Genomic DNA, 14,265 nt, shown 5'->3' on the forward strand with positions numbered 1-14,265 from the left:
ATAAAACTTCCAGTGGATAAATCACCTGTTTGCTAGGGATATATATCTGTGTATCATTATGGGTTACTATTTTTCCAAACAGACAAATAGGATATTGACTTCAGGAATTCATCATCACAAAAAAAAAAAAAAAAGATTACAGTAGCAATTCTAATTTCATTCTCAAACTCCCTCTAATTCAAACAACAAAATATGTACAGAACTGAAAATATTTTGCCATAAGAGCCAGTAGATCACATCTAACAATGCAAAGTACACGACACCATTTGAGAAGAAAGGCTGCCTGTGACTAGAAAAAGCAAATACAAGAGAAGAACATTAATTTCTAAGCAAACAACATTAAAATTAGTCTTAAAGCCAACTCAAACAAAAACAAAAAGCTTTCACTTCATGCTTTGTCGCAATGCCAAGACGGTCTTGCGAGAGAAGATCTGTTCTGGTTCATCAGGAACTCACCTGCGAGTCATTTTTACTTCATCTGGGCAGATCTCTGAAAGACCATGTTCTATCACTGCCCGACAGGGCTGACTTGTACGGGATCAGGAGCCAACCACCCAGAAACAACTCTGAACAGAAACCTGGGTCATCATCAGTCAGAAGACAGAGCAGGAGATCTAAATGGAAATATAATATACCCCTAAAACACACAAGAGGAATCCAAGCCACAATGCCGGAGGCTTTATTTCCCCATTAGATTCAAACACTGTGCCTAAAGAAACAACAAAAAAAGGGGCAAGCCACAACAATCTAATCTTATCCCATCTATAATAAGAGAGCCTCACAGATTATTGATGAATATTAGCGATATCCATTATAAACTATAAAGTTCTCAAAAACAAGAAAGACAATGTAATGAGAGGCATATTATAGAGAAAAGAAATTCAAGTACATGAAAAGGCTAAAACTTTTTAAAGCTAAAATACTACACTAATTAACACCTAAAAGAGAAAAAATGGTACCTACTATGTATTTCATAGGAATATACTATGATACATAATTTCAGTGTCTACATATTTGTATGTTAATAAAGGATAAACACTGAGTGCCAGCTCTTTTCTGTAGAGAAGAATTAACAAAGTAATGAATTGTGCTTATTTATTAATTATACCTTCTACATCCAAGGCTAATTACTTTTTTAAGAAAGGGCCTGTCTCAACAAAAATCCTTAGTAAATGAAAACATGACTTGGATTTCAAAGGGTGTTTGAATTAGACGAGTCTGAAATTTTATAACAGGCTCAACAAATATATGTACTACAGCTTTAACAGAGCTGTTGACTTATTTAAAACTGGGAATGTCCTAAGTGCTTTAGTCACCCTTTCAAAGGAATATTTTGATATGATTAAGGAAGAAAGAACAAGAAAATCATTGAAAGACAACAATCTGATACTTGTAAGGAAAGGGGAAAAAATGAGGTCTATCTTGATAGAGAATTTATAGGTTAACTATATACATATGATGTATACTACATAGAACATATGAAGTACAGGTAGTTTTTGGTACTAGCCGGTAAAAGTAGCTACTTTCTGGAATTAAAATAAAAACTAAAAAAAAAAAAAATAATAGAACGGTATATGTTAACTAACTGGAACTTAAATAAATAAGTAAATAAATACAGCTACTTTTTTTTTAAGCTGCAGTTGTAGAAATTTACAATGCTCTAAGACAATGTCTTCCCAACTGATATTATTATGTAAGATATTAATAGCTATGCTGTCTCTTTCCTCCCCACCAAAAGTTCTGGGCTCAAGTAAGTTTGGAAATGCTAAGTCAAACAAGTTTCTTGACTATGTTTCAGAGACCTTAAAGGCTACAGTGTGCTATGGACTTCCAAGAGGGGATTAAGCAGCATTTTCAAAATATATTTGACCGTGGGATCCTCCCCCTTCCAAAGCAGAGCTTCTAGTAATACTACCAGGGACTAGTATTCTGTGGAATATATTTTGGGAAAGAAATAACTACTCTCAAGACAGCCTATATGTTCTACATTGAATAAAAACACAAATTTACTAGATAAGCTGTACAACAAACATTAAATAATGTTTGATTTCTGGAAATAGCAGGTCTATATGGAACCATACTGCTCACATCTATGGACAGTTCCTCTTCTAACAGATTTCACAAAGAAGACAGGGCCTTTGTTTCATTAGCTCTCATTCACCCCTCCCCCTATTCCTGTCTTTGGGGTCCTTGCTGTCCAGGTTTCCTTGGCAAGGTCGAAGAAGTGAGAATGCTGAAACGTAAAAGGATCTAGATAACTGAACAGGACCATGGGGAAGCAAGGTAAACCAGGTGTTTATCCAAAGTGGCTGGAAACAGTGTCAGTGAAGGAGTAGGTTAGTTAACGATAGAGACCCTATTAATGCTAATTGAGCAGTACATAGTTTCAGGTCAGAAAGGCATGCATGAAGCTCACAACAGTAAGCAGTCAAGCAGATCTAGGAGAAGATGGCAAGGAAAGTGCAAACAGTTGAGAGACACTGCTCATGACTACAAAGAGGGCCAGCCAGTTAAAAAGCAACGTACTAGGGGCGCCTGGGTGGCTCAGTTGTTAAGTGTCTGCCTTCAGCTCAGGTCATAATCCCAGGGTCCTGGGATCGAGTCCTGAGTCCGGCTCCCTGCTCAGCAGGAAGCCTGCTTCTCCCTCTCCCACACCCGCTGCTTGTGTTCCTTCCTTCGCTGTCTCTCTGTCAAATAAATAAAAATTTTTTTTAATTAAAAAAAAAAAAAAAGCAATGTACTAATCACAGTACCCAGCATGAGACTGCCTCCTAGTACTTTATTCTACCTGGCAAAATCCCTCTGAATGATGCCCAAAACACACATACCTTGTATTGAAACCTGCTCTAAAGAATATTTATTTGACTTCATACATATTTTCACGAAACGTGTAATTTTTGTAAGCACAAAATAACAATGTTGAAATAAAGTTTCCTTTGATTTTAAAATTCTTACTTTAATATCTCACTGAGAATTATAATCACACTGAATATTCTTTTTTACTGAGCTAAAATTCCTATAATATAAACTTTACCATTTTAAAGTTTATTGACATGTACTGGAAGTTCAGTGACTTCCAGAACATTCATAATGTTGTACAACCAGCACCACTGTCTAATTCCGGAAAATTTTCATCATCCCAAAAAGAAACCCCATACCCACTGAGCAGCTACTCCTCATTCCTTGCTCATCCCAGCCCCTGGCAACCATTAATCTCCTAACTGTCGCCACAGACTGACCTATTCTGATCATTTCAAGTAAATGAAATCATACAATATGTGGCTTTGTGTATCTGGCTTCTTTCACTTAATATCATTAAGGTTCATCTATATTGTACCAAGTGTCAGTACTTCACTTTTTTATGGCTGAATAATATTCTATGGTATGGATATACCACATTTGGTTATCCACTTATCAGCTGATAGACATCTGGGTTGTTTCTCTTTTTTGGCTATTACGAATAGTGCTACTATAAACATTTGTGCACCTGTTTTCAGTTCTCTTGGGTATTTACCTAGGAGCAGAGTTGCTGGGTCAGATGGGAGTTCTATGTCTAACTTATTGAAGAACCACAAAAATATTTTTCACAGCATCTACATTATTTTACATTTCTACCAGCAATGTATGAGGGTTCAAATTCTCCACATTATCATCAACAGTTGATATTTTCCTTTTATTATTATTATTATTGCCATTCTAATGGATGAGAAGTGGTATCTCACTGTGGGTTTTAAGTTCCTTAATAACTAATGATGTTGAAAATCTATTCATGTGCTTATTGGCTATCTGAATACCTTCCTGGGAGAAATGTCTATTCAAGTCCTTTGTCCCTTTTTAAATTAGATCGTCTTTTTTTGGTGAATATTCATCTTTAAATCTATTAAACAACTATCTTTTCTTTAATTCTTCATGTCTAGGGGCGCCTGGGTGGCTCAGTCGTTAAGCGTCTGCCTTCAGCTCACGTCATGATCCCAGGGTCCTGGGATCGAGCCCCGCATCGGGCTCCCTGCTCCGTGGGAAGCCTGCTTCTCCCTCTCCCACTCCCCCTGCTTGTGTTCCCTCTCTCACTGTGTCCCTCTCTGTCAAATAAATAAATAAAATCTTAAAAAAAAAAAACTTCATGTCTATAGACTGGTTTTATCAATACTTAGTAGGATATTTTCCTCTAAGACTTAATATTTTCCTCTAATATTTAATATTTTCTTCACTGTCCTCCATGTTTACATCTTACAATTACCTTCTAGGGCACTGAGGGCCAGTTCACAATATCTAACGTATCTAAGAGTAGCTTACTAAGTGAAAAAGAGAACATTATGCTACTAGGTTAACAGGTCAAGATTAACTTGGTCATTTAAACTCAGCCAACATTTTCTGAACACTCCTATATACAAGGCACAGTGTGGGCTTTGTTTAAAGTACTCAATTAGGGCGCCTCAGTCAGTTAAGAGTCTGCCTTCGGCTCGGGTTGTGATCCCAGGGTCCTGGGATCGAGTCCCACATCGGGCTCCCTGCTCAGCGGGGAGTCTGCTTCTCCCTCTCCCTCTGCCCTCCCCGCTGCTTGTGCTCTCTCTCTCTCTCTCAAATAAAGTATTTTAAAAAAAAATAAAGTACTTAATTAATTATAAGTCTCATGAGTATTGAAAATCTTCACAATGATGCTACCATTCATTTCATGTGTTCAGTTCTTTGGCAAAAACTTTATTTAAATGATCTAATCAAATCTCTGAACTCTGAAATGTCATGTAGTTTGCTTTTCATAGCACTTTTTTTTTCTGTTTAGGAAGCATTTTATTGTTGCTCCAAGTTTAGGAATTTTCACTGACAGAAAATCAACACTTTCAGAAAACTTCCCGCATGGCCCTGCTGAGCTTCTGAATCTTGGTTTTCGCAGACATATCAGCGTATCTCTCTCCAATACGGACAATCATTCCACCCATGATTGATGGGTCAGTCTTAACTTCCAATTTCAAGACTTGGCCTTTACTTAGGAAGCTCTTCAGGACCGTTTTTAATTCAGGAAGAGTGGCTTCATCTAAAGGAGATGCAGTGGTCACTGTGCACAGTACTTCTCCACAGTGGATGCTCATCATGGTCAAAAAGGCAGAAATGACTCCAGGGGTATTGTCCAAGCGACCATTCTCAGCAAGCAAATTGATCAGGTTGGATGTGAGAGGAAAGAACCTCTCTTTTGTGCTCATGTCATGGCTTTTCACTTTCACGGAATGCTTTATATAGGGATTCATAATGGAAGCAGCCATTTTGGGTTCCTTCAAGATTTGCGCTACTCTCAACAATTCTTTCTCTACTTGTTCCAGTTTATTCTGTTTAGATGCAGCAGAATAAAGAGCAGTGGCATAGCGACCTTTGATACCATATACCTGAACAGGTGGCCGCACAAACTTGGAAAACAGCCTGACCACAGTCATACTTAAGCATCGCACCTAAGTTGCAAGGTGTCATGATATGCAAAGCATAGTGTTGATATGTAGTATAAAGAGCACGAATTTTCCATCCAACTCCATCTTCTATGTGACTGTGTGGGTTCGAACCTCAGCTCTACCTACCCCTTACTGGCTGAGCTGCCGGGACAGCCTGGACACTGCTGGGACGGCCATCTCCTCCCCTTTCATAGCACTTTTATAAGATTAAGTAATAGACTAAAAACAATGGAACATCTTTCTAAGAATAATCTTAAAGTATTTTTGGATTGTAAATATTTTTATTTTAGTATCCTAAAATAGTTGGCACTACTCAATGACATTCTTCATGAACAAAAGCATATTACATTTATTTAAAAAGCATACATTTTCTCTATGGAAGGAAGTGTAACAATGCCAATTGTGTTTTAAATCCATGGGGATCATTAAAAGGAGTTACATAATAATACTGTGACTTTTCTGAGCTTTGGGGTGGGCAGATTATGAAAAAAAGATAAGGCAATTAATTTACAGATATAAAACATTTCCTTCATTCCACATCTAACACTCAACTTTTAAAAACTTTTTTTTAAATAAAGAATGCTCAAGTATAAGGAAATCATAGATATACCAACATATGTATCATTTTTATCAGAGTATTTAACATGATTTATACCACAGAATTAATAAGTACTCTCTGTATAAAAAAAAAAAATCAAGCCATAAAATTCATACTTTATTTATAAAAAGTACCCATCACTGGACCACCTATTAGTTCAAACGTTTTATCAAACTTTGGGGCACCTGGCCGGCTCAGTCAGAAGAACATGCAACTCTTGATCTTGGGGTCATGAGTTTGAACCCCACGTTGGGTGTAGAGATTAATTAAATAAATTAAATTAAGAACAAAGTGCCAGAGCGCCTGGGTGGCTCAGTCATTAAGCGTCTGCCTTCGGCTCAGATCATGATCCCAGGGTCCTGGGATTGAGCCCCACATTGAGCTCCCTGCTCTGCAGGAAGCCTGCTTCTCCCTCTCCCACTCCCCCTGCTTGTTGTGTTCCTGCTCTGGCTCTCTCTCTCTCTGTCAAATAAATAAATAAAACCTTTAAAAAAACAAAAACAAAGTGCCAATCCAAATATTTTATCAAACTTTAATTTAAAAAGCATGACAGGAGCACCTGGGTGGCTCACTCAGTTGAGTGTTTGCCTTCGGCTCAGGTCATGATCTCAGTGTCCTGGGATAGAGCCCTCAGCGGGGAGCCTGCTTCTCCCTTTCCTCCCTGCTTGCGCTCTCTCTTGCTATCCTCTGTCTCTCTAATAAATAAATAAAATCTTTTTTTTAAAAAACGCATGACAAAGAAGAATATCTAATATCTACAAGGGAACAATGTATACTACATAATCGCACATAATGCTGGTACTGAGGATCTAGGAACCATACTCTGAAAACCACTACCTTAGATTATGGCAAAGAGTCTTTCTATAGAAAGATTCATTTAAAGAAGTATTTTAAAAAAATCTTCCAAGATCGTTAGTCATGCCTAGGGTGGCTGCAGGCTTTGATAGACTCAGGTTAAACAGGAAACAGGAGCTCAAGGGTATCAGTCCACAGGGGCTGTGTATATAACAAAATGTCACTTTTAATTTCTTGGTCAAATAAAGCAGTCAGTCAATCAGTCAATAAGAACTCAGAGCTCTGGACATTATTAAACACTTCAACTAACATTAAGAATAGCACTCTGGAAGCGTGTCTGGGTGGCTCAGTCAGTTAAGCATCTGCCTTTGACTCAGGTCATGGTCCCAGGGTCCTGGGATCAAGACCCGCATCAGGCTCCCTGCTCAGCAGGAAGCCTGCTTCTCCCTCTCCCACTCCCCACCGCTTGTGTTCCCTCTCTTGCTGTGTCTCTCTCTGTCAAATAAATAAATAAAATCTTTAAAAAAAAAAAAAAAAAAGAATAGCACTCTGGAAATCTCCTGAGGTAGAAAAGTAAATCTCCTGTTTTCAAGACTCTCATTTTTTTGTTTCCTACTCTTAAACACATGTTAAATGGAGAATCCAAAAAGACAAAAAAGATTCCCAGGTGCCAGGAACAAAGAGAAAAATCGAATCAGAGCCAAAAGAATAAACTGATGTATAAAGCCCACGGAGATTTGCGACCTGGATACAGGCCCTAGGAGTTGAGGTCCTAAATCCCCACTGGAAAATGGAAGACGACATCTTCAGTATCTAAGACTGGGGTACTGGGACAAGCCCCTCCACAGAACCCTGAGCCCAGGAGGTGCTACAGCAAGAAATCAGTGAAAAAAGGACCACAAACTCTATCCTCTGGCTGGGGAAGCAGTAAAGAAGTTTGCTGTATATCCTGGTCCTTGCATTGTGCAGGATGCAGAACACGTAAAAGGCAAAGGGAAAACCTTAAAATCAGAGAGAAAACGGATTACCCAGAAAGGCGAGACCATTATGCTGACGCAGACATGACATCAGGAGGAATCAGGGCCAGGGGACCATGGAGAAATCTTCAAAGTGCTGAAAAAAACTAATATTTAATTCTATATCTACCTAATGATATTTCAAAAGTGAGGGCAAGACAGACATTTTCAGCCAAAGACAAAAAAAAAACTGGTTAAACAAGCCCTTGCTGAAAGAACCACTAGAAATATACCCCAATAAGGAGTGTATGCAAAAAAGAATCATAATATAATAATAATAATAATAATAAGTAAATCTAAATAAGTCTTGACTATAAAGAAACCTAAAATATACAAAGTTGGGGGTGGGGAGAGGGGAGGTTAAGTAAAATCAAGGTAGAACAAAAATAAGAGAAGTAACAGGAGAGAGAAACCTGAGTTAAAGAGATTTGAAGTCCTACCACTTGGAGGAAATGGGGTAAATTTGAGAATTTAAGTCAAATATGCATGTAAAAATATTAGAATAATTGCTAAATTAGAAAAAAAATGTGATTTTCAAACCAGAAGTTTAGAAAAAAGGGAAATAAAGGAAACTCAACCAATACTTTAGGAGCCAGAAAAGAAGGGGGGAAAAAAAAATCAAAGCATGAGACATAGAAAACACGAAAATTAGAAATAAAGCAAAATACATGAATAAACACATTAATGTAAACAGAGTAAACTCTCCAAACTTAAAAAGGATGCTTAGATTAGAAAGGGAAGGATATTAAATTTAAAAGAAAAAATTAAAATTAATTCCACAAAAATAAATTTCAATTAGAAGAATGCTAGCGTTTCTCTTGAATAAAGAGCTAAAATAATAAGCAGAATGGTTTTTAACATGCCAGTGGTTTTAACAATCCAATAGATTGCTACAAGTGTTCTGGAAACTCTGATTCACAAAGTTATGTAACAGCAAATGGAATCAGAATTCCCCAGTGGTTTGAGACTTATTCTTTGGAGAATCAATGAACTTCTCTGCAATAGAAAACAACCTTATATTCCACTCCCATCTCGCAAGAGAAGCTCTAGACAAGGCAGTAATTCAAGGCCCTGACTGGGATAAAGTGTGACTTTCAAGACATCAGACAAGACTTCTTTCATGATCTTTGGCAGAGTCTTTGATGCCAATGTAAAAGCAATGATTCATAGAGACCTATGGAGCTTCCTTCTTCATCAAAACAGCAAAACCAGATGTATTACCAGGTATGCCATCAGTTTTGATGGCAAGCCACTTTTCACTGTTTTCTCTCTCAATGGTCTTTCCAGTGTCCAAAATGGGTTCACAAAACAAGAATCTTAATGGCGTCAGCACGCTCTTAAAGGGCACAAAAGAGGAACTATCTTTACTAAGGAAACATCAGAATTTCACTTGGTTACATGCTCAAAGAAAATGGCTAACTGCCAATTCCTTTAAAACCTTGATTTGAGAGAAAACAAGGAAAAAACATCAACCATTCTAGAAGAATGTCATCTAAAAGAGGCCTTCAGGGTTTGGCTCCTGGTCACAAACCATCAGGAGTTCAGAGAGCTTCACTAAGGCCTCTCCAATCACATCACTACTTTCGCTTACCAGATTTTATAAGATAAGGCTTTTTGGTGCTGGGGCAAATCCAAATTTCGGTAAGGTTCAAGCCTTTTCAAAAAAGCCACCTTCTTGTCAAAAAAGAATTCACACTATCCAGTATGTTTTCTGGCTGGGCAGACATAGAGGCTTCTTCAGCTCTGTTGGCTTCAGGCTTCCATCAGCAAGAATCTTGCCAGAGAAAAAGCAAGACTTTGTATCTCTGCACATTCAGTCTTTAGAATAAGATCAAAGGACACAGTTTTGTCCTACTTTCTTTTTCTTTTCTCTTTTTTTCTTTCCTTGTCTTTTTAATTCTTATGTAGCCTCTGTATCAATACAGAGAGCATGGTAAATTTTCATTGATTCTTTTTTTAAATATATTTTATTTATTTGAGAGAGATAGCAAGAGAGAGCACGAGCGGGGAGGAGAGGGGCAAGCAGACTCCCAGCCGAGCAGGGAGTCCGATCCCAAAACCCTCCTGGGATTGCGACCTGAGCTGAAGGCAGACGTTTAACTGACTGAGCCACCCAGGTGCCCCCAGTTTTCATTGATTTTTTTTTTTTTAAGATTTCATTTATTTGACAGAGAGAGAGAGCAGGAGAGCACAAGCAGTGGGAGCGGCAGAGGGAAAGGGAGAAGCAGGCCCCCTGCTGAGCAGGGAGGATGCAGGGCTCAATCCCAGGACCCCGGGATCACAACCTGAGCCGAAGGCAGTCAGTGGCTTAACCAACTGAGCCACCCAGGTGCCCCTGGTTTTCATTGATTCTTATCAATGGGAAACTGACATTGTCTCCACATGCGGCAACAATGAAAACTGAACATAATCTAACTAGATACACCAGTGGTCCACCACACCAGTTTAAAGTAAGAGAAAGAAAAAAACACCTAAGCAATTTTGACTTTAAGGGGGATGAAAAATGTTTTGAAACAGCCAATTGTCAAAGTAATAGATACTTTTTAAAACCTTTTTTTTGTGAACCTTCAGTTCATAGACTCCTAAAGTCCTGAACTCCCTTCACGTACACAGGTAAAGAATTCTTGATCTTTTAACTCTAAAGTCATTATAAACATGCATTTGAAATGAAAAAATATTAGCAAATATTGGATTTGACTATTGTGGCAGGATGTATTTTCCAAAGATGGCCATAATAGTATCTCCGGTACCAAATGCTTTTCTAGAATTTGCCACCCTCCCAGCAAGAGGTGAAGTCTATCTGGGTGTGCATATGCACATATTTATAACCAACAAAATGCAGCAAATGTGACATACATAGCTTGTGAGGCTTTATTAAAAAACAAAACAATCCAACTTTCTCCTCATTCACATTAACACTTCAATTGGATCTATGCTGAAACCACCATGTTGCACAGAAGCAAGACCACATGTACAGGTACTCTGGTCAATGGTCCTAGACTCTTCAAGTCTTCCCAGCCCCGATGCCAGAGATGGTGGTGACAAACCTTCAAATTATGAAATAATTATCCAAATTATTCCAGCCCCTAACAGTTGATCGCAACCTTCAGGTTTTCCCAACTGCAACACGCATCATCATAAGAGCTGAGAAAACTATCCCCAGTGTGCCCTTTTGGAGTTCCCAACTCACAGAATCTACATGCATAATAAAAAGTGTGTTTTATGCTACTAAGTTTTGTAATAGGTGTTAGGCAACAATCCTAACTGGATCTCAGGGGGGAGAAAGTTAATCTCATTTCTAAACTTGCATGTTTTTTAACCTAAACAAAGTGAGTCTTCTTATCTATGAAAGATTGGGGAAAATGTGATAAAATTATACCTGGGCTTTCTCTTTGTCTACCATCAAAACTTTTAAATAAATAAATCGAAATTTGTACTAATCACCCCTGATTTTCACAAATATATTAAAGTTCTTTTATACTTTAACTCTTAAGTCCCACAGAAATGTTATGAACAGGCTCATAGGCTAGATAAACTGCTTATCTAAACTGTGATTTCCTTTCCTTTGTGAGAATTAGAAGAATATTCTCTTCCCACTATTTAGAAAGAATGATTAACACAGTCCAACAATACCTAATATGTCTTCTATATGTAGTCTACAATTGATAATGATCATTTACTGCACAAGCTAAGAGCCTGGAAAACATACAAACATTCTGAACAAACTAGTTTTAAAGGAGAATAACCCAAACCAGCCATTATAAATGCAACAAAGTAGATGAAATCTTACTAAAGTGCAAACAAGGACTCAAGGCAATAGAAACTGGATCTGAAATAAACTGTCTAGCATGATTATTCAGAAGATTCTTTTTATCTCTTCTATAGTCTGGAAATAAAAATGAAGAAAAAAACATATATATCAACAAACGTACATAACCTGGTGAGGAGTGAAAAAGCATGACTTACCACTGCCCTGCTGATCCCCAGGGACACCAAGGTTGGGTTGCCCACCATCCCTACCCTCCCCAAATCTTAGTGTATGGTTCTTGTTCTAGCTAGAAACACTGTGGAGCAGGGAACTCCCAAGATCACATCTATAGTTTAAGAAGACCAATCTGGTGGCTATGTTTGGGCCAGGAGAGGCAAGGGGAGAGAGAATACTGTTGCTAAAGTTTAGGCACAAAGATGGCTTAGACAAAAGCGATGAAAATAAAAATAGAAAAGCTAAAGATGAAAAACTTTTTGAAAGAAAAATTAACAAGATTTGGTAATCCAGCTGGGTAAATCTTGAGCTATTACAAAAAAAATACATTAGAGAAGATATATATCTAGGTAAGATTAAGTTTTGTTTTCTGTGCCTAAATTAAATATAACTGAAACTATAGTGCAACAACCAGAAAGTATTAATATATAGACATCTAGCTGGAAAATGAAATATACAAAGTCACCCAGAATTCTAAATTATACAGAAATGGAGATGGTATCAGCCAGTGGGGTCTTTCAAATTGGCACTGTGAATATAGAGATGAAAAGAGCCAAATGAACAAATGCAAAGGGTGTTCCCAAAAGCATTCAAAATAGTTAAGTCTTGGGTGGGGAGTGGAGGGATGGGGTAACTGGGTGATGGACATTAAGGAGGGCATGTGATGTAATGAGCACTGGGTATTAAATAAGACTGATGAATCACAGGCCTATACCTCTGAAACCAATAATACATTATATGTTAATTAATTGAATTTAAATTTCAAAATGTTTAAAAAATAGTTAAATCTTCAGCTGATATCCACTCTGTAAGCTCCATTGGGACAGAATTTTTTTTTTTTTAAAGATTTTATTTATTTTTTGACAGAGAGAAAGACAGTGAGAGGGAGAACACAAGCAGGGGGAGTGGGAGAGGGAGAAGCAGGCTTCCCGCCGAGCAGGGAGCCTGACGTGGGACTCGATCCCAAGACGCTGGGATCATGACCTGAGCCGAAAGCAGACGCTTAACGACTGAGCCACCCGGGTGCCCTGGGACAGAATTATTAATGTCGGTATTTTTTCCACTATTATATCTCCACATCTGGAATTTACTGAATGAACCAGTAATTAAAGTACATTAAATACCACCACCATAAATATATATATACCTCCAAAAAATATAAACTATGGCAACTTCAAAGGATTTCTTATGGATACATAGCCTTCAAAAATTCCAGCAAGAGAATGGAAAGGAAAGAGCATGCTAGCCAAACTAGAACATATGCTTTTGGAAGTGTGAAAAAGACAGAAAGTCTGAGTTAATAGGAATTAAACTAAATTCAGAGTAAGAAAACTAAAGTAATTAGAGATTATTATGCTAAATGAAATAAGTCAGAGAAAGACAAATACCATATGATTTCACTCATATGTGGAATTTAACAAACAAAACAAATGAGCAAAAGAAAAAAAGAGAAAGACAAACCAAGAAACAGACTCTTAACTGTGGAGAAAAAAAATGATGGTTACGGGGGGGGGGGGGGGGGGGGGGGGAGAGGATGGGTTATAGATGGGATGGGGATTAGGGAGTGCACTTGCTGTGATGAGCACCAGCTGATATATGGAATTGTTGAATCACTATATTGTATACCTGAAACTAACATTACATTGCATGCTAACTAATGGGAATTTAAATAAAAACTTTTAAAAAGAAGAAAACTAAACAGAAGAGGAAAATATGGTTTAATAATTTGTTATAAATATAATGTCTTCCCTAAACCTCCTTGAAAAAATAATGAATTAAATTCTAAGATGAACCTGAGTATTACTAAAAGCCAACAGATAGTAAGAAGCAGCTTAAAATGGATGATACAACTTATAAAATTTAAATGTAGAAAGATTTAAAATTACTTGACACTGATTTTACAAATGAGTAGACCAAAAAAACCACAAAAACAAAAAGCAAAAAAGAAAAGAAATCAGAGGAACAGATCCTGAACAAAATCCACCACACAGCCTAAGAGGTTGGAAAATCATTACAAGAGTATTATGAGCATTGCTCTTTGCTCTTTTTTTTTTTTAAGATTTTATTTATTTATTTGACAGAGAGAGAAAGAGAGCACAAGCAGGGGAAGCAGGAGAGGGAGAGGGAGAAGTAGGCTCCCCCTTGCTGAGCAAGGAGTCCAATGAGAGGCTCGATCCCAGGATTCTGGGACATGACCTGACCCCAGAAGCATGACCTGAGCCAAAGGCAGGCACTTAACAGACTGAGCCACCTAGGTGCCCTGCTCTAACAGTCTTATAAGCAGCCTACAAACTTCTGTGTACAGGTATTGCATTTAAGCAGAACTTACAAATTATTTAAGTGAAATTTGACAGGATTTCCATTTTTATTTAAGCTGTTCAAATCTTATTATGAGGGGAAAATGTCAATTTAATACAAATTCAAAAATGAACTTTT

The 14,265-nt window shown here is 37.6% G+C and overlaps 1 protein-coding gene and 1 pseudogene across 2 annotated transcripts in view; both read right to left on the minus strand.

The window, feature by feature from the left end:
- CDK19 (cyclin dependent kinase 19) overlaps positions 1-14,265 on the minus strand; it is a 165,992-nt gene that overhangs the window by 70,021 nt on the left and 81,706 nt on the right. The window lies entirely within an intron of this gene.
- On the minus strand, positions 4,737-5,585 carry LOC112817129 (ATP synthase peripheral stalk subunit OSCP, mitochondrial pseudogene; annotated as a pseudogene).

Source organism: Callorhinus ursinus, unplaced genomic scaffold (assembly GCF_003265705.2).
Source record: "Callorhinus ursinus isolate GAN/ISIS: 27379988/994484 unplaced genomic scaffold, GSC_fseal_2.0 scaffold6, whole genome shotgun sequence".
Lineage (NCBI taxonomy): Eukaryota > Metazoa > Chordata > Mammalia > Carnivora > Otariidae > Callorhinus > Callorhinus ursinus.